We start from the raw sequence: 16,318 nt of genomic DNA on the forward strand, positions 1-16,318 counted from the left end.
GTCTTGCGCAAAGAGCTCTCCCACTGATGTAGTAATGTCAAAATCTTCAAGCGTTATATCAATATCACTGTACATGCACAGAGCACCTGTAGATGTTTTTGTGCACACACTCACAAATGTTTATGACGTGAAGTTTGCAGCATTGAGTATGCATTACAGCTGTGCTGTCATGTGCAGGTATTAAAAAAAATAGAAACCAATCAATATCCTTCACTCTAAATTGTTTTTTAAATCACAACAAAATGGGTTACAGTATCGACATGAACCCCGTTGTCGAGGACCGCAGCCAGCAGCCAATAAGAATTAAAACTCGTTGCTCATGGGTGTCAGGTGGACACTGTGCCTGCTGCACACTACAAGGTTAACAAGTTCCTCACTACTGAGCCCAGACGGACTAGCCATAGACATTTTCTGCATTTACGGAATAAATAAGTTTGTGCATTTCCTAAATATTTCGTTCTTGTTGTTTTTTTGTTTTACACAAAAGCGAAAGGCAATCAGGAGCGTTGTCACGAAGCCTTTCCTGAAGCTGCCTCCACTGAGTGAGCAGCAGCGCCCTCTGCCGTTTGTGTGTTGAAGTGCAAAAGCTTACAGCACCTGGTATTCCCAGGCGGTCTCCCATCCAAGTACTGACCAGGCCCGACCCTGCTTAGCTTCCGAGATCAGACGAGATCGGGCGTGTTCAGGGTGGTATGGCCGTAAGCCAGTGAAGCCCGCTATAAAAGACCTTTTATAGGCTGCAAATGTCACAGCGTTTAAACTATAGTATTGTGCTAAACTTCATGTGTTACAGCGAGAACATGCAAACCTTTGTTGTTAACTGCAGCTTCAACATTGAGCTGCAAAAATGCTTTTCCCGCAGTAACATCACGATAATAACACATGTTAGGTTCTCACAGCACAGTGTTAAAGTGACAGCGAGCACACAGTGTGTTAGGACCATTTGGAAGTCCAACATTTTTGCGGTTTGGAGAATTCAGCTTGTATACAGAACATGAAAACGTAAGCATGACTGTGTCATCACAGCATGTATAAAAAGGCTGTTTCTGAAGCGTTCCCTCGCTTACGGCCATACCGCCCTGAACACGCCCGATCTCGTCTGATCTCGGCAGCCAAGCAGCCAAGCAGGCCTGGTCAGTACTTGGATGGGTGACCGCCTGGGAATACCGGGTGCTGTAAGCTTTTGCACTTCAACACGCAAATGACAGTTTAAATATTGAAACGAATCTGAGGCACTCTTTTAGCTCATTTTCTAATAGGATGGTTAGTGAGTCTTGCGCAAAGAGCTCTCCCACTGATGTAGTAATGTCAAAATCTTCAAGCGTTATATCAATATCACTGTACATGCACAGAGCACCTGTAGATGTTTTTGTGCACACACTCACAAATGTTTATGACGTGAAGTTTGCAGCATTGAGTATGCATTACAGCTGTGCTGTCATGTGCAGGTATTAAAAAAAATAGAAACCAATCAATATCCTTCACTCTAAATTGTTTTTTAAATCACAACAAAATGGGTTACAGTATCTACATGAACCCCGTTGTCGAGGAAGCCTCTCACTTACGGCCATACCACGCCTGAACTCATCTGACCTCTGAAGCTAAGCAGGGGCTGTCCTGGATAGTAGCATCACCTTCACCTTGCTCCATGTTAGAAACTCCATGATATCGTGTTCCCTCCTCAGGGTATCACATTGATGCGCATTTACGCAGTATTCTTCGGGACCGCAGCCAGCAGCCAATAAGAATTAAAACTCGTTGCTCATGGGTGTCAGGTGGACACTGTGCCTGCTGCACACTACAAGGTTAACAAGTTCCTCACTACTGAGCCCAGACGGACTAGCCATAGACATTTTCTGCATTTACGGAATAAATAAGTTTGTGCATTTCCTAAATATTTCGTTCTTGTTGTTTTTTTGTTTTACACAAAAGCGAAAGGCAATCAGGAGCGTTGTCACGAAGCCTTTCCTGAAGCTGCCTCCACTGAGTGAGCAGCAGCGCCCTCTGCCGTTTGTGTGTTGAAGTGCAAAAGCTTACAGCACCTGGTATTCCCAGGCGGTCTCCCATCCAAGTACTGACCAGGCCCGACCCTGCTTAGCTTCCGAGATCAGACGAGATCGGGCGTGTTCAGGGTGGTATGGCCGTAAGCGAGTGAAGCCCGCTATAAAAGACCTTTTATAGGCTGCAAATGTCACAGCGTTTAAACTATAGTATTGTGCTAAACTTCATGTGTTACAGCGAGAACATGCAAACCTTTGTTGTTAACTGCAGCTTCAACATTGAGCTGCAAAAATGCTTTTCCCGCAGTAACATCACGATAATAACACATGTTAGGTTCTCACAGCACAGTGTTAAAGTGACAGCGAGCACACAGTGTGTTAGGACCATTTGGAAGTCCAACATTTTTGCGGTTTGGAGAATTCAGCTTGTATACAGAACATGAAAACGTAAGCATGACTGTGTCATCACAGCATGTATAAAAAGGCTGTTTCTGAAGCGTTCCCTCGCTTACGGCCATACCGCCCTGAACACGCCCGATCTCGTCTGATCTCGGCAGCCAAGCAGGGCCGGGCCTGGTCAGTACTTGGATGGGTGTCCGCCTGGGAATACCGGGTGCTGTAAGCTTTTGCACTTCAACACGCAAATGACAGTTTAAATATTGAAACGAATCTGAGGCACTCTTTTAGCTCATTTTCTAATAGGATGGTTAGTGAGTCTTGCGCAAAGAGCTCTCCCACTGATGTAGTAATGTCAAAATCTTCAAGCGTTATATCAATATCACTGTACATGCACAGAGCACCTGTAGATGTTTTTGTGCACACACTCACAAATGTTTATGACGTGAAGTTTGCAGCATTGAGTATGCATTACAGCTGTGCTGTCATGTGCAGGTATTAAAAAAAATAGAAACCAATCAATATCCTTCACTCTAAATTGTTTTTGGGTTACAGTATCTACATGAACCCCGTTGTCGAGGAAGCCTCTCACTTACGGCCATACCACGCCTGAGCTCATCTGACCTCTGAAGCTAAGCAGGGGCTGTCCTGGATAGTAGCATCACCTTCACCTTGCTCCATGTTAGAAACTCCATGATATCGTGGTCCCTGCTCAGGGTATCACATTGATGCGCATTTACGCAGTATTCTTCGGGACCGCAGCCAGCAGCCAATAAGAATTAAAACTCGTTGCTCATGGGTGTCAGGTGGACACTGTGCCTGCTGCACACTACAAGGTTAACAAGTTCCTCACTACTGAGCCCAGACGGACTAGCCATAGACATTTTCTGCATTTACGGAATAAATAAGTTTGTGCATTTCCTAAATATTTCGTTCTTGTTGTTTTTTTGTTTTACACAAAAGCGAAAGGCAATCAGGAGCGTTGTCACGAAGCCTTTCCTGAAGCTGCCTCCACTGAGTGAGCAGCAGCGCCCTCTGCCGTTTGTGTGTTGAAGTGCAAAAGCTTACAGCACCTGGTATTCCCAGGCGGTCTCCCATCCAAGTACTGACCAGGCCCGACCCTGCTTAGCTTCCGAGATCAGACGAGATCGGGCGTGTTCAGGGTGGTATGGCCGTAAGCGAGTGAAGCCCGCTATAAAAGACCTTTTATAGGCTGCAAATGTCACAGCGTTTAAACTATAGTATTGTGCTAAACTTCATGTGTTACAGCGAGAACATGCAAACCTTTGTTGTTAACTGCAGCTTCAACATTGAGCTGCAAAAATGCTTTTCCCGCAGTAACATCACGATAATAACACATGTTAGGTTCTCACAGCACAGTGTTAAAGTGACAGCGAGCACACAGTGTGTTAGGACCATTTGGAAGTCCAACATTTTTGCGGTTTGGAGAATTCAGCTTGTATACAGAACATGAAAACGTAAGCATGACTGTGTCATCACAGCATGTATAAAAAGGCTGTTTCTGAAGCGTTCCCTCGCTTACGGCCATACCGCCCTGAACACGCCCGATCTCGTCTGATCTCGGCAGCCAAGCAGGGCCGGGCCTGGTCAGTACTTGGATGGGTGACCGCCTGGGAATACCGGGTGCTGTAAGCTTTTGCACTTCAACACGCAAATGACAGTTTAAATATTGAAACGAATCTGAGGCACTCTTTTAGCTCATTTTCTAATAGGATGGTTAGTGAGTCTTGCGCAAAGAGCTCTCCCACTGATGTAGTAATGTCAAAATCTTCAAGCGTTATATCAATATCACTGTACATGCACAGAGCACCTGTAGATGTTTTTGTGCACACACTCACAAATGTTTATGACGTGAAGTTTGCAGCATTGAGTATGCATTACAGCTGTGCTGTCATGTGCAGGTATTAAAAAAAATAGAAACCAATCAATATCCTTCACTCTAAATTGTTTTTTAAATCACAACAAAATGGGTTACAGTATCTACATGAACCCCGTTGTCGAGGAAGCCTCTCACTTACGGCCATACCACGCCTGAGCTCATCTGACCTCTGAAGCTAAGCAGGGGCTGTCCTGGATAGTAGCATCACCTTCACCTTGCTCCATGTTAGAAACTCCATGATATCGTGTTCCCTGCTCAGGGTATCACATTGATGCGCATTTACGCAGTATTCTTCGGGACCGCAGCCAGCAGCCAATAAGAATTAAAACTCGTTGCTCATGGGTGTCAGGTGGACACTGTGCCTGCTGCACACTACAAGGTTAACAAGTTCCTCACTACTGAGCCCAGACGGACTAGCCATAGACATTTTCTGCATTTACGGAATAAATAAGTTTGTGCATTTCCTAAATATTTCGTTCTTGTTGTTTTTTTGTTTTACACAAAAGCGAAAGGCAATCAGGAGCGTTGTCACGAAGCCTTTCCTGAAGCTGCCTCCACTGAGTGAGCAGCAGCGCCCTCTGCCGTTTGTGTGTTGAAGTGCAAAAGCTTACAGCACCTGGTATTCCCAGGCGGTCTCCCATCCAAGTACTGCCCAGGCCCGACCCTGCTTAGCTTCCGAGATCAGACGAGATCGGGCGTGTTCAGGGTGGTATGGCCGTAAGCGAGTGAAGCCCGCTATAAAAGACCTTTTATAGGCTGCAAATGTCACAGCGTTTAAACTATAGTATTGTGCTAAACTTCATGTGTTACAGCGAGAACATGCAAACCTTTGTTGTTAACTGCAGCTTCAACATTGAGCTGCAAAAATGCTTTTCCCGCAGTAACATCACGATAATAACACATGTTAGGTTCTCACAGCACAGTGTTAAAGTGACAGCGAGCACACAGTGTGTTAGGACCATTTGGAAGTCCAACATTTTTGCGGTTTGGAGAATTCAGCTTGTATACAGAACATGAAAACGTAAGCATGACTGTGTCATCACAGCATGTATAAAAAGGCTGTTTCTGAAGCGTTCCCTCGCTTACGGCCATACCGCCCTGAACACGCCCGATCTCGTCTGATCTCGGCAGCCAAGCAGGGCCGGGCCTGGTCAGTACTTGGATGGGTGACCGCCTGGGAATACCGGGTGCTGTAAGCTTTTGCACTTCAACACGCAAATGACAGTTTAAATATTGAAACGAATCTGAGGCACTCTTTTAGCTCATTTTCTAATAGGATGGTTAGTGAGTCTTGCGCAAAGAGCTCTCCCACTGATGTAGTAATGTCAAAATCTTCAAGCGTTATATCAATATCACTGTACATGCACAGAGCACCTGTAGATGTTTTTGTGCACACACTCACAAATGTTTATGATGTGAAGTTTGCAGCATTGAGTATGCATTACAGCTGTGCTGTCATGTGCAGGTATTAAAAAAAATAGAAACCAATCAATATCCTTCACTCTAAATTGTTTTTTAAATCACAACAAAATGGGTTACAGTATCTACATGAACCCCGTTGTCGAGGAAGCCTCTCACTTACGGCCATACCACGCCTGAACTCATCTGACCTCTGAAGCTAAGCAGGGGCTGTCCTGGATAGTAGCATCACCTTCACCTTGCTCCATGTTAGAAACTCCATGATATCGTGTTCCCTCCTCAGGGTATCACATTGATGCGCATTTACGCAGTATTCTTCGGGACCGCAGCCAGCAGCCAATAAGAATTAAAACTCGTTGCTCATGGGTGTCAGGTGGACACTGTGCCTGCTGCACACTACAAGGTTAACAAGTTCCTCACTACTGAGCCCAGACGGACTAGCCATAGACATTTTCTGCATTTACGGAATAAATAAGTTTGTGCATTTCCTAAATATTTCGTTCTTGTTGTTTTTTTGTTTTACACAAAAGCGAAAGGCAATCAGGAGCGTTGTCACGAAGCCTTTCCTGAAGCTGCCTCCACTGAGTGAGCAGCAGCGCCCTCTGCCGTTTGTGTGTTGAAGTGCAAAAGCTTACAGCACCTGGTATTCCCAGGCGGTCTCCCATCCAAGTACTGACCAGGCCCGACCCTGCTTAGCTTCCGAGATCAGACGAGATCGGGCGTGTTCAGGGTGGTATGGCCGTAAGCCAGTGAAGCCCGCTATAAAAGACCTTTTATAGGCTGCAAATGTCACAGCGTTTAAACTATAGTATTGTGCTAAACTTCATGTGTTACAGCGAGAACATGCAAACCTTTGTTGTTAACTGCAGCTTCAACATTGAGCTGCAAAAATGCTTTTCCCGCAGTAACATCACGATAATAACACATGTTAGGTTCTCACAGCACAGTGTTAAAGTGACAGCGAGCACACAGTGTGTTAGGACCATTTGGAAGTCCAACATTTTTGCGGTTTGGAGAATTCAGCTTGTATACAGAACATGAAAACGTAAGCATGACTGTGTCATCACAGCATGTATAAAAAGGCTGTTTCTGAAGCGTTCCCTCGCTTACGGCCATACCGCCCTGAACACGCCCGATCTCGTCTGATCTCGGCAGCCAAGCAGGGCCGGGCCTGGTCAGTACTTGGATGGGTGACCGCCTGGGAATACCGGGTGCTGTAAGCTTTTGCACTTCAACACGCAAATGACAGTTTAAATATTGAAACGAATCTGAGGCACTCTTTTAGCTCATTTTCTAATAGGATGGTTAGTGAGTCTTGCGCAAAGAGCTCTCCCACTGATGTAGTAATGTCAAAATCTTCAAGCGTTATATCAATATCACTGTACATGCACAGAGCACCTGTAGATGTTTTTGTGCACACACTCACAAATGTTTATGACGTGAAGTTTGCAGCATTGAGTATGCATTACAGCTGTGCTGTCATGTGCAGGTATTAAAAAAAATAGAAACCAATCAATATCCTTCACTCTAAATTGTTTTTTAAATCACAACAAAATGGGTTACAGTATCTACATGAACCCCGTTGTCGAGGAAGCCTCTCACTTACGGCCATACCACGCCTGAGCTCATCTGACCTCTGAAGCTAAGCAGGGGCTGTCCTGGATAGTAGCATCACCTTCACCTTGCTCCATGTTAGAAACTCCATGATATCGTGTTCCCTGCTCAGGGTATCACATTGATGCGCATTTACGCAGTATTCTTCGGGACCGCAGCCAGCAGCCAATAAGAATTAAAACTCGTTGCTCATGGGTGTCAGGTGGACACTGTGCCTGCTGCACACTACAAGGTTAACAAGTTCCTCACTACTGAGCCCAGACGGACTAGCCATAGACATTTTCTGCATTTACGGAATAAATAAGTTTGTGCATTTCCTAAATATTTCGTTCTTGTTGTTTTTTTGTTTTACACAAAAGCGAAAGGCAATCAGGAGCGTTGTCACGAAGCCTTTCCTGAAGCTGCCTCCACTGAGTGAGCAGCAGCGCCCTCTGCCGTTTGTGTGTTGAAGTGCAAAAGCTTACAGCACCTGGTATTCCCAGGCGGTCTCCCATCCAAGTACTGACCAGGCCCGACCCTGCTTAGCTTCCGAGATCAGACGAGATCGGGCGTGTTCAGGGTGGTATGGCCGTAAGCGAGTGAAGCCCGCTATAAAAGACCTTTTATAGGCTGCAAATGTCACAGCGTTTAAACTATAGTATTGTGCTAAACTTCATGTGTTACAGCGAGAACATGCAAACCTTTGTTGTTAACTGCAGCTTCAACATTGAGCTGCAAAAATGCTTTTCCCGCAGTAACATCACGATAATAACACATGTTAGGTTCTCACAGCACAGTGTTAAAGTGACAGCGAGCACACAGTGTGTTAGGACCATTTGGAAGTCCAACATTTTTGCGGTTTGGAGAATTCAGCTTGTATACAGAACATGAAAACGTAAGCATGACTGTGTCATCACAGCATGTATAAAAAGGCTGTTTCTGAAGCGTTCCCTCGCTTACGGCCATACCGCCCTGAACACGCCCGATCTCGTCTGATCTCGGCAGCCAAGCAGGGCCGGGCCTGGTCAGTACTTGGATGGGTGACCGCCTGGGAATACCGGGTGCTGTAAGCTTTTGCACTTCAACACGCAAATGACAGTTTAAATATTGAAACGAATCTGAGGCACTCTTTTAGCTCATTTTCTAATAGGATGGTTAGTGAGTCTTGCGCAAAGAGCTCTCCCACTGATGTAGTAATGTCAAAATCTTCAAGCGTTATATCAATATCACTGTACATGCACAGAGCACCTGTAGATGTTTTTGTGCACACACTCACAAATGTTTATGATGTGAAGTTTGCAGCATTGAGTATGCATTACAGCTGTGCTGTCATGTGCAGGTATTAAAAAAAATAGAAACCAATCAATATCCTTCACTCTAAATTGTTTTTTAAATCACAACAAAATGGGTTACAGTATCTACATGAACCCCGTTGTCGAGGAAGCCTCTCACTTACGGCCATACCACGCCTGAACTCATCTGACCTCTGAAGCTAAGCAGGGGCTGTCCTGGATAGTAGCATCACCTTCACCTTGCTCCATGTTAGAAACTCCATGATATCGTGTTCCCTCCTCAGGGTATCACATTGATGCGCATTTACGCAGTATTCTTCGGGACCGCAGCCAGCAGCCAATAAGAATTAAAACTCGTTGCTCATGGGTGTCAGGTGGACACTGTGCCTGCTGCACACTACAAGGTTAACAAGTTCCTCACTACTGAGCCCAGACGGACTAGCCATAGACATTTTCTGCATTTACGGAATAAATAAGTTTGTGCATTTCCTAAATATTTCGTTCTTGTTGTTTTTTTGTTTTACACAAAAGCGAAAGGCAATCAGGAGCGTTGTCACGAAGCCTTTCCTGAAGCTGCCTCCACTGAGTGAGCAGCAGCGCCCTCTGCCGTTTGTGTGTTGAAGTGCAAAAGCTTACAGCACCTGGTATTCCCAGGCGGTCTCCCATCCAAGTACTGACCAGGCCCGACCCTGCTTAGCTTCCGAGATCAGACGAGATCGGGCGTGTTCAGGGTGGTATGGCCGTAAGCCAGTGAAGCCCGCTATAAAAGACCTTTTATAGGCTGCAAATGTCACAGCGTTTAAACTATAGTATTGTGCTAAACTTCATGTGTTACAGCGAGAACATGCAAACCTTTGTTGTTAACTGCAGCTTCAACATTGAGCTGCAAAAATGCTTTTCCCGCAGTAACATCACGATAATAACACATGTTAGGTTCTCACAGCACAGTGTTAAAGTGACAGCGAGCACACAGTGTGTTAGGACCATTTGGAAGTCCAACATTTTTGCGGTTTGGAGAATTCAGCTTGTATACAGAACATGAAAACGTAAGCATGACTGTGTCATCACAGCATGTATAAAAAGGCTGTTTCTGAAGCGTTCCCTCGCTTACGGCCATACCGCCCTGAACACGCCCGATCTCGTCTGATCTCGGCAGCCAAGCAGGGCCGGGCCTGGTCAGTACTTGGATGGGTGACCGCCTGGGAATACCGGGTGCTGTAAGCTTTTTGCACTTCAACACGCAAATGACAGTTTAAATATTGAAACGAATCTGAGGCACTCTTTTAGCTCATTTTCTAATAGGATGGTTAGTGAGTCTTGCGCAAAGAGCTCTCCCACTGATGTAGTAATGTCAAAATCTTCAAGCGTTATATCAATATCACTGTACATGCACAGAGCACCTGTAGATGTTTTTGTGCACACACTCACAAATGTTTATGACGTGAAGTTTGCAGCATTGAGTATGCATTACAGCTGTGCTGTCATGTGCAGGTATTAAAAAAAATAGAAACCAATCAATATCCTTCACTCTAAATTGTTTTTTAAATCACAACAAAATGGGTTACAGTATCTACATGAACCCCGTTGTCGAGGAAGCCTCTCACTTACGGCCATACCACGCCTGAACTCATCTGACCTCTGAAGCTAAGCAGGGGCTGTCCTGGATAGTAGCATCACCTTCACCTTGCTCCATGTTAGAAACTCCATGATATCGTGTTCCCTGCTCAGGGTATCACATTGATGCGCATTTACGCAGTATTCTTCGGGACCGCAGCCAGCAGCCAATAAGAATTAAAACTCGTTGCTCATGGGTGTCAGGTGGACACTGTGCCTGCTGCACACTACAAGGTTAACAAGTTCCTCACTACTGAGCCCAGACGGACTAGCCATAGACATTTTCTGCATTTACGGAATAAATAAGTTTGTGCATTTCCTAAATATTTCGTTCTTGTTGTTTTTTTGTTTTACACAAAAGCGAAAGGCAATCAGGAGCGTTGTCACGAAGCCTTTCCTGAAGCTGCCTCCACTGAGTGAGCAGCAGCGCCCTCTGCCGTTTGTGTGTTGAAGTGCAAAAGCTTACAGCACCTGGTATTCCCAGGCGGTCTCCCATCCAAGTACTGACCAGGCCCGACCCTGCTTGGCTTCCGAGATCAGACGAGATCGGGCGTGTTCAGGGTGGTATGGCCGTAAGCGAGTGAAGCCCGCTATAAAAGACCTTTTATAGGCTGCAAATGTCACAGCGTTTAAACTATAGTATTGTGCTAAACTTCATGTGTTACAGCGAGAACATGCAAACCTTTGTTGTTAACTGCAGCTTCAACATTGAGCTGCAAAAATGCTTTTCCCGCAGTAACATCACGATAATAACACATGTTAGGTTCTCACAGCACAGTGTTAAAGTGACAGCGAGCACACAGTGTGTTAGGACCATTTGGAAGTCCAACATTTTTGCGGTTTGGAGAATTCAGCTTGTATACAGAACATGAAAACGTAAGCATGACTGTGTCATCACAGCATGTATAAAAAGGCTGTTTCTGAAGCGTTCCCTCGCTTACGGCCATACCGCCCTGAACACGCCCGATCTCGTCTGATCTCGGCAGCCAAGCAGGGCCGGGCCTGGTCAGTACTTGGATGGGTGACCGCCTGGGAATACCGGGTGCTGTAAGCTTTTGCACTTCAACACGCAAATGACAGTTTAAATATTGAAACGAATCTGAGGCACTCTTTTAGCTCATTTTCTAATAGGATGGTTAGTGAGTCTTGCGCAAAGAGCTCTCCCACTGATGTAGTAATGTCAAAATCTTCAAGCGTTATATCAATATCACTGTACATGCACAGAGCACCTGTAGATGTTTTTGTGCACACACTCACAAATGTTTATGACGTGAAGTTTGCAGCATTGAGTATGCATTACAGCTGTGCTGTCATGTGCAGGTATTAAAAAAAATAGAAACCAATCAATATCCTTCACTCTAAATTGTTTTTTAAATCACAACAAAATGGGTTACAGTATCTACATGAACCCCGTTGTCGAGGAAGCCTCTCACTTACGGCCATACCACGCCTGAGCTCATCTGACCTCTGAAGCTAAGCAGGGGCTGTCCTGGATAGTAGCATCACCTTCACCTTGCTCCATGTTAGAAACTCCATGATATCGTGTTCCCTGCTCAGGGTATCACATTGATGCGCATTTACGCAGTATTCTTCGGGACCGCAGCCAGCAGCCAATAAGAATTAAAACTCGTTGCTCATGGGTGTCAGGTGGACACTGTGCCTGCTGCACACTACAAGGTTAACAAGTTCCTCACTACTGAGCCCAGACGGACTAGCCATAGACATTTTCTGCATTTACGGAATAAATAAGTTTGTGCATTTCCTAAATATTTCGTTCTTGTTGTTTTTTTGTTTTACACAAAAGCGAAAGGCAATCAGGAGCGTTGTCACGAAGCCTTTCCTGAAGCTGCCTCCACTGAGTGAGCAGCAGCGCCCTCTGCCGTTTGTGTGTTGAAGTGCAAAAGCTTACAGCACCTGGTATTCCCAGGCGGTCTCCCATCCAAGTACTGACCAGGCCCGACCCTGCTTAGCTTCCGAGATCAGACGAGATCGGGCGTGTTCAGGGTGGTATGGCCGTAAGCCAGTGAAGCCCGCTATAAAAGACCTTTTATAGGCTGCAAATGTCACAGCGTTTAAACTATAGTATTGTGCTAAACTTCATGTGTTACAGCGAGAACATGCAAACCTTTGTTGTTAACTGCAGCTTCAACATTGAGCTGCAAAAATGCTTTTCCCGCAGTAACATCACGATAATAACACATGTTAGGTTCTCACAGCACAGTGTTAAAGTGACAGCGAGCACACAGTGTGTTAGGACCATTTGGAAGTCCAACATTTTTGCGGTTTGGAGAATTCAGCTTGTATACAGAACATGAAAACGTAAGCATGACTGTGTCATCACAGCATGTATAAAAAGGCTGTTTCTGAAGCGTTCCCTCGCTTACGGCCATACCGCCCTGAACACGCCCGATCTCGTCTGATCTCGGCAGCCAAGCAGGGCCGGGCCTGGTCAGTACTTGGATGGGTGACCGCCTGGGAATACCGGGTGCTGTAAGCTTTTTGCACTTCAACACGCAAATGACAGTTTAAATATTGAAACGAATCTGAGGCACTCTTTTAGCTCATTTTCTAATAGGATGGTTAGTGAGTCTTGCGCAAAGAGCTCTCCCACTGATGTAGTAATGTCAAAATCTTCAAGCGTTATATCAATATCACTGTACATGCACAGAGCACCTGTAGATGTTTTTGTGCACACACTCACAAATGTTTATGACGTGAAGTTTGCAGCATTGAGTATGCATTACAGCTGTGCTGTCATGTGCAGGTATTAAAAAAAATAGAAACCAATCAATATCCTTCACTCTAAATTGTTTTTTAAATCACAACAAAATGGGTTACAGTATCTACATGAACCCCGTTGTCGAGGAAGCCTCTCACTTACGGCCATACCACGCCTGAACTCATCTGACCTCTGAAGCTAAGCAGGGGCTGTCCTGGATAGTAGCATCACCTTCACCTTGCTCCATGTTAGAAACTCCATGATATCGTGTTCCCTGCTCAGGGTATCACATTGATGCGCATTTACGCAGTATTCTTCGGGACCGCAGCCAGCAGCCAATAAGAATTAAAACTCGTTGCTCATGGGTGTCAGGTGGACACTGTGCCTGCTGCACACTACAAGGTTAACAAGTTCCTCACTACTGAGCCCAGACGGACTAGCCATAGACATTTTCTGCATTTACGGAATAAATAAGTTTGTGCATTTCCTAAATATTTCGTTCTTGTTGTTTTTTTGTTTTACACAAAAGCGAAAGGCAATCAGGAGCGTTGTCACGAAGCCTTTCCTGAAGCTGCCTCCACTGAGTGAGCAGCAGCGCCCTCTGCCGTTTGTGTGTTGAAGTGCAAAAGCTTACAGCACCTGGTATTCCCAGGCGGTCTCCCATCCAAGTACTGACCAGGCCCGACCCTGCTTGGCTTCCGAGATCAGACGAGATCGGGCGTGTTCAGGGTGGTATGGCCGTAAGCCAGTGAAGCCCGCTATAAAAGACCTTTTATAGGCTGCAAATGTCACAGCGTTTAAACTATAGTATTGTGCTAAACTTCATGTGTTACAGCGAGAACATGCAAACCTTTGTTGTTAACTGCAGCTTCAACATTGAGCTGCAAAAATGCTTTTCCCGCAGTAACATCACGATAATAACACATGTTAGGTTCTCACAGCACAGTGTTAAAGTGACAGCGAGCACACAGTGTGTTAGGACCATTTGGAAGTCCAACATTTTTGCGGTTTGGAGAATTCAGCTTGTATACAGAACATGAAAACGTAAGCATGACTGTGTCATCACAGCATGTATAAAAAGGCTGTTTCTGAAGCGTTCCCTCGCTTACGGCCATACCGCCCTGAACACGCCCGATCTCGTCTGATCTCGGCAGCCAAGCAGGGCCGGGCCTGGTCAGTACTTGGATGGGTGACCGCCTGGGAATACCGGGTGCTGTAAGCTTTTGCACTTCAACACGCAAATGACAGTTTAAATATTGAAACGAATCTGAGGCACTCTTTTAGCTCATTTTCTAATAGGATGGTTAGTGAGTCTTGCGCAAAGAGCTCTCCCACTGATGTAGTAATGTCAAAATCTTCAAGCGTTATATCAATATCACTGTACATGCACAGAGCACCTGTAGATGTTTTTGTGCACACACTCACAAATGTTTATGATGTGAAGTTTGCAGCATTGAGTATGCATTACAGCTGTGCTGTCATGTGCAGGTATTAAAAAAAATAGAAACCAATCAATATCCTTCACTCTAAATTGTTTTTTAAATCACAACAAAATGGGTTACAGTATCTACATGAACCCCGTTGTCGAGGAAGCCTCTCACTTACGGCCATACCACGCCTGAGCTCATCTGACCTCTGAAGCTAAGCAGGGGCTGTCCTGGATAGTAGCATCACCTTCACCTTGCTCCATGTTAGAAACTCCATGATATCGTGTTCCCTCCTCAGGGTATCACATTGATGCGCATTTACGCAGTATTCTTCGGGACCGCAGCCAGCAGCCAATAAGAATTAAAACTCGTTGCTCATGGGTGTCAGGTGGACACTGTGCCTGCTGCACACTACAAGGTTAACAAGTTCCTCACTACTGAGCCCAGACGGACTAGCCATAGACATTTTCTGCATTTACGGAATAAATAAGTTTGTGCATTTCCTAAATATTTCGTTCTTGTTGTTTTTTTGTTTTACACAAAAGCGAAAGGCAATCAGGAGCGTTGTCACGAAGCCTTTCCTGAAGCTGCCTCCACTGAGTGAGCAGCAGCGCCCTCTGCCGTTTGTGTGTTGAAGTGCAAAAGCTTACAGCACCTGGTATTCCCAGGCGGTCTCCCATCCAAGTACTGACCAGGCCCGACCCTGCTTAGCTTCCGAGATCAGACGAGATCGGGCGTGTTCAGGGTGGTATGGCCGTAAGCCAGTGAAGCCCGCTATAAAAGACCTTTTATAGGCTGCAAATGTCACAGCGTTTAAACTATAGTATTGTGCTAAACTTCATGTGTTACAGCGAGAACATGCAAACCTTTGTTGTTAACTGCAGCTTCAACATTGAGCTGCAAAAATGCTTTTCCCGCAGTAACATCACGATAATAACACATGTTAGGTTCTCACAGCACAGTGTTAAAGTGACAGCGAGCACACAGTGTGTTAGGACCATTTGGAAGTCCAACATTTTTGCGGTTTGGAGAATTCAGCTTGTATACAGAACATGAAAACGTAAGCATGACTGTGTCATCACAGCATGTATAAAAAGGCTGTTTCTGAAGCGTTCCCTCGCTTACGGCCATACCGCCCTGAACACGCCCGATCTCGTCTGATCTCGGCAGCCAAGCAGGGCCGGGCCTGGTCAGTACTTGGATGGGTGACCGCCTGGGAATACCGGGTGCTGTAAGCTTTTTGCACTTCAACACGCAAATGACAGTTTAAATATTGAAACGAATCTGAGGCACTCTTTTAGCTCATTTTCTAATAGGATGGTTAGTGAGTCTTGCGCAAAGAGCTCTCCCACTGATGTAGTAATGTCAAAATCTTCAAGCGTTATATCAATATCACTGTACATGCACAGAGCACCTGTAGATGTTTTTGTGCACACACTCACAAATGTTTATGACGTGAAGTTTGCAGCATTGAGTATGCATTACAGCTGTGCTGTCATGTGCAGGTATTAAAAAAAATAGAAACCAATCAATATCCTTCACTCTAAATTGTTTTTTAAATCACAACAAAATGGGTTACAGTATCTACATGAACCCCGTTGTCGAGGAAGCCTCTCACTTACGGCCATACCACGCCTGAACTCATCTGACCTCTGAAGCTAAGCAGGGGCTGTCCTGGATAGTAGCATCACCTTCACCTTGCTCCATGTTAGAAACTCCATGATATCGTGTTCCCTGCTCAGGGTATCACATTGATGCGCATTTACGCAGTATTCTTCGGGACCGCAGCCAGCAGCCAATAAGAATTAAAACTCGTTGCTCATGGGTGTCAGGTGGACACTGTGCCTGCTGCACACTACAAGGTTAACAAGTTCCTCACTACTGAGCCCAGACGGACTAGCCATAGACATTTTCTGCATTTACGGAATAAATAAGTTTGTGCATTTCCTAAATATTTC

At 45.3% G+C, this 16,318-nt stretch overlaps 21 non-coding genes and 1 pseudogene across 21 annotated transcripts; 11 read left to right on the top strand and 11 right to left on the bottom strand.

The window, feature by feature from the left end:
* Nucleotides 1-585: 585 nt before the first annotated feature.
* LOC134622210 (5S ribosomal RNA) lies at nucleotides 586-704 on the bottom strand. Its single transcript, XR_010092909.1, has one exon. It is a non-coding gene; the product is annotated as a 5S ribosomal RNA (ribosomal RNA).
* A 357-nt stretch (nucleotides 705-1,061) lies between these two features.
* LOC134621797 (5S ribosomal RNA) lies at nucleotides 1,062-1,182 on the top strand (annotated as a pseudogene).
* Nucleotides 1,183-2,030: 848 nt separating this feature from the next.
* Nucleotides 2,031-2,149, bottom strand: LOC134622222 (5S ribosomal RNA). Its single transcript, XR_010092920.1, has one exon. It is a non-coding gene; the product is annotated as a 5S ribosomal RNA (ribosomal RNA).
* Nucleotides 2,150-2,506: 357 nt separating this feature from the next.
* Nucleotides 2,507-2,625, top strand: LOC134621628 (5S ribosomal RNA). The gene has a single exon (XR_010092377.1). It is a non-coding gene; the product is annotated as a 5S ribosomal RNA (ribosomal RNA).
* An 832-nt stretch (nucleotides 2,626-3,457) lies between these two features.
* Nucleotides 3,458-3,576, bottom strand: LOC134622233 (5S ribosomal RNA). Its single transcript, XR_010092931.1, has one exon. It is a non-coding gene; the product is annotated as a 5S ribosomal RNA (ribosomal RNA).
* Nucleotides 3,577-3,933: 357 nt separating this feature from the next.
* Nucleotides 3,934-4,052, top strand: LOC134622212 (5S ribosomal RNA). Its single transcript, XR_010092911.1, has one exon. It is a non-coding gene; the product is annotated as a 5S ribosomal RNA (ribosomal RNA).
* Nucleotides 4,053-4,900: 848 nt separating this feature from the next.
* On the bottom strand, nucleotides 4,901-5,019 carry LOC134621506 (5S ribosomal RNA). Its single transcript, XR_010092262.1, has one exon. It is a non-coding gene; the product is annotated as a 5S ribosomal RNA (ribosomal RNA).
* A 357-nt stretch (nucleotides 5,020-5,376) lies between these two features.
* LOC134622213 (5S ribosomal RNA) lies at nucleotides 5,377-5,495 on the top strand. Its single transcript, XR_010092912.1, has one exon. It is a non-coding gene; the product is annotated as a 5S ribosomal RNA (ribosomal RNA).
* Nucleotides 5,496-6,343: 848 nt separating this feature from the next.
* Nucleotides 6,344-6,462, bottom strand: LOC134622245 (5S ribosomal RNA). Its single transcript, XR_010092942.1, has one exon. It is a non-coding gene; the product is annotated as a 5S ribosomal RNA (ribosomal RNA).
* A 357-nt stretch (nucleotides 6,463-6,819) lies between these two features.
* Nucleotides 6,820-6,938, top strand: LOC134622214 (5S ribosomal RNA). Its single transcript, XR_010092913.1, has one exon. It is a non-coding gene; the product is annotated as a 5S ribosomal RNA (ribosomal RNA).
* Nucleotides 6,939-7,786: 848 nt separating this feature from the next.
* Nucleotides 7,787-7,905, bottom strand: LOC134622259 (5S ribosomal RNA). Its single transcript, XR_010092954.1, has one exon. It is a non-coding gene; the product is annotated as a 5S ribosomal RNA (ribosomal RNA).
* Nucleotides 7,906-8,262: 357 nt separating this feature from the next.
* LOC134622215 (5S ribosomal RNA) lies at nucleotides 8,263-8,381 on the top strand. The gene has a single exon (XR_010092914.1). It is a non-coding gene; the product is annotated as a 5S ribosomal RNA (ribosomal RNA).
* An 848-nt stretch (nucleotides 8,382-9,229) lies between these two features.
* On the bottom strand, nucleotides 9,230-9,348 carry LOC134622271 (5S ribosomal RNA). The gene has a single exon (XR_010092965.1). It is a non-coding gene; the product is annotated as a 5S ribosomal RNA (ribosomal RNA).
* Nucleotides 9,349-9,705: 357 nt separating this feature from the next.
* Nucleotides 9,706-9,824, top strand: LOC134622216 (5S ribosomal RNA). Its single transcript, XR_010092915.1, has one exon. It is a non-coding gene; the product is annotated as a 5S ribosomal RNA (ribosomal RNA).
* An 849-nt stretch (nucleotides 9,825-10,673) lies between these two features.
* On the bottom strand, nucleotides 10,674-10,792 carry LOC134622118 (5S ribosomal RNA). The gene has a single exon (XR_010092821.1). It is a non-coding gene; the product is annotated as a 5S ribosomal RNA (ribosomal RNA).
* A 357-nt stretch (nucleotides 10,793-11,149) lies between these two features.
* Nucleotides 11,150-11,268, top strand: LOC134622217 (5S ribosomal RNA). Its single transcript, XR_010092916.1, has one exon. It is a non-coding gene; the product is annotated as a 5S ribosomal RNA (ribosomal RNA).
* An 848-nt stretch (nucleotides 11,269-12,116) lies between these two features.
* Nucleotides 12,117-12,235, bottom strand: LOC134622282 (5S ribosomal RNA). Its single transcript, XR_010092976.1, has one exon. It is a non-coding gene; the product is annotated as a 5S ribosomal RNA (ribosomal RNA).
* A 357-nt stretch (nucleotides 12,236-12,592) lies between these two features.
* On the top strand, nucleotides 12,593-12,711 carry LOC134622218 (5S ribosomal RNA). The gene has a single exon (XR_010092917.1). It is a non-coding gene; the product is annotated as a 5S ribosomal RNA (ribosomal RNA).
* Nucleotides 12,712-13,560: 849 nt separating this feature from the next.
* LOC134622119 (5S ribosomal RNA) lies at nucleotides 13,561-13,679 on the bottom strand. Its single transcript, XR_010092822.1, has one exon. It is a non-coding gene; the product is annotated as a 5S ribosomal RNA (ribosomal RNA).
* Nucleotides 13,680-14,036: 357 nt separating this feature from the next.
* LOC134622220 (5S ribosomal RNA) lies at nucleotides 14,037-14,155 on the top strand. Its single transcript, XR_010092918.1, has one exon. It is a non-coding gene; the product is annotated as a 5S ribosomal RNA (ribosomal RNA).
* An 848-nt stretch (nucleotides 14,156-15,003) lies between these two features.
* LOC134622294 (5S ribosomal RNA) lies at nucleotides 15,004-15,122 on the bottom strand. The gene has a single exon (XR_010092987.1). It is a non-coding gene; the product is annotated as a 5S ribosomal RNA (ribosomal RNA).
* Nucleotides 15,123-15,479: 357 nt separating this feature from the next.
* On the top strand, nucleotides 15,480-15,598 carry LOC134622221 (5S ribosomal RNA). Its single transcript, XR_010092919.1, has one exon. It is a non-coding gene; the product is annotated as a 5S ribosomal RNA (ribosomal RNA).
* Nucleotides 15,599-16,318: the final 720 nt, after the last annotated feature.

The sequence above is a fragment of the Pelmatolapia mariae genome, linkage group LG23, assembly GCF_036321145.2.
Source record: "Pelmatolapia mariae isolate MD_Pm_ZW linkage group LG23, Pm_UMD_F_2, whole genome shotgun sequence".
Lineage (NCBI taxonomy): Eukaryota > Metazoa > Chordata > Actinopteri > Cichliformes > Cichlidae > Pelmatolapia > Pelmatolapia mariae.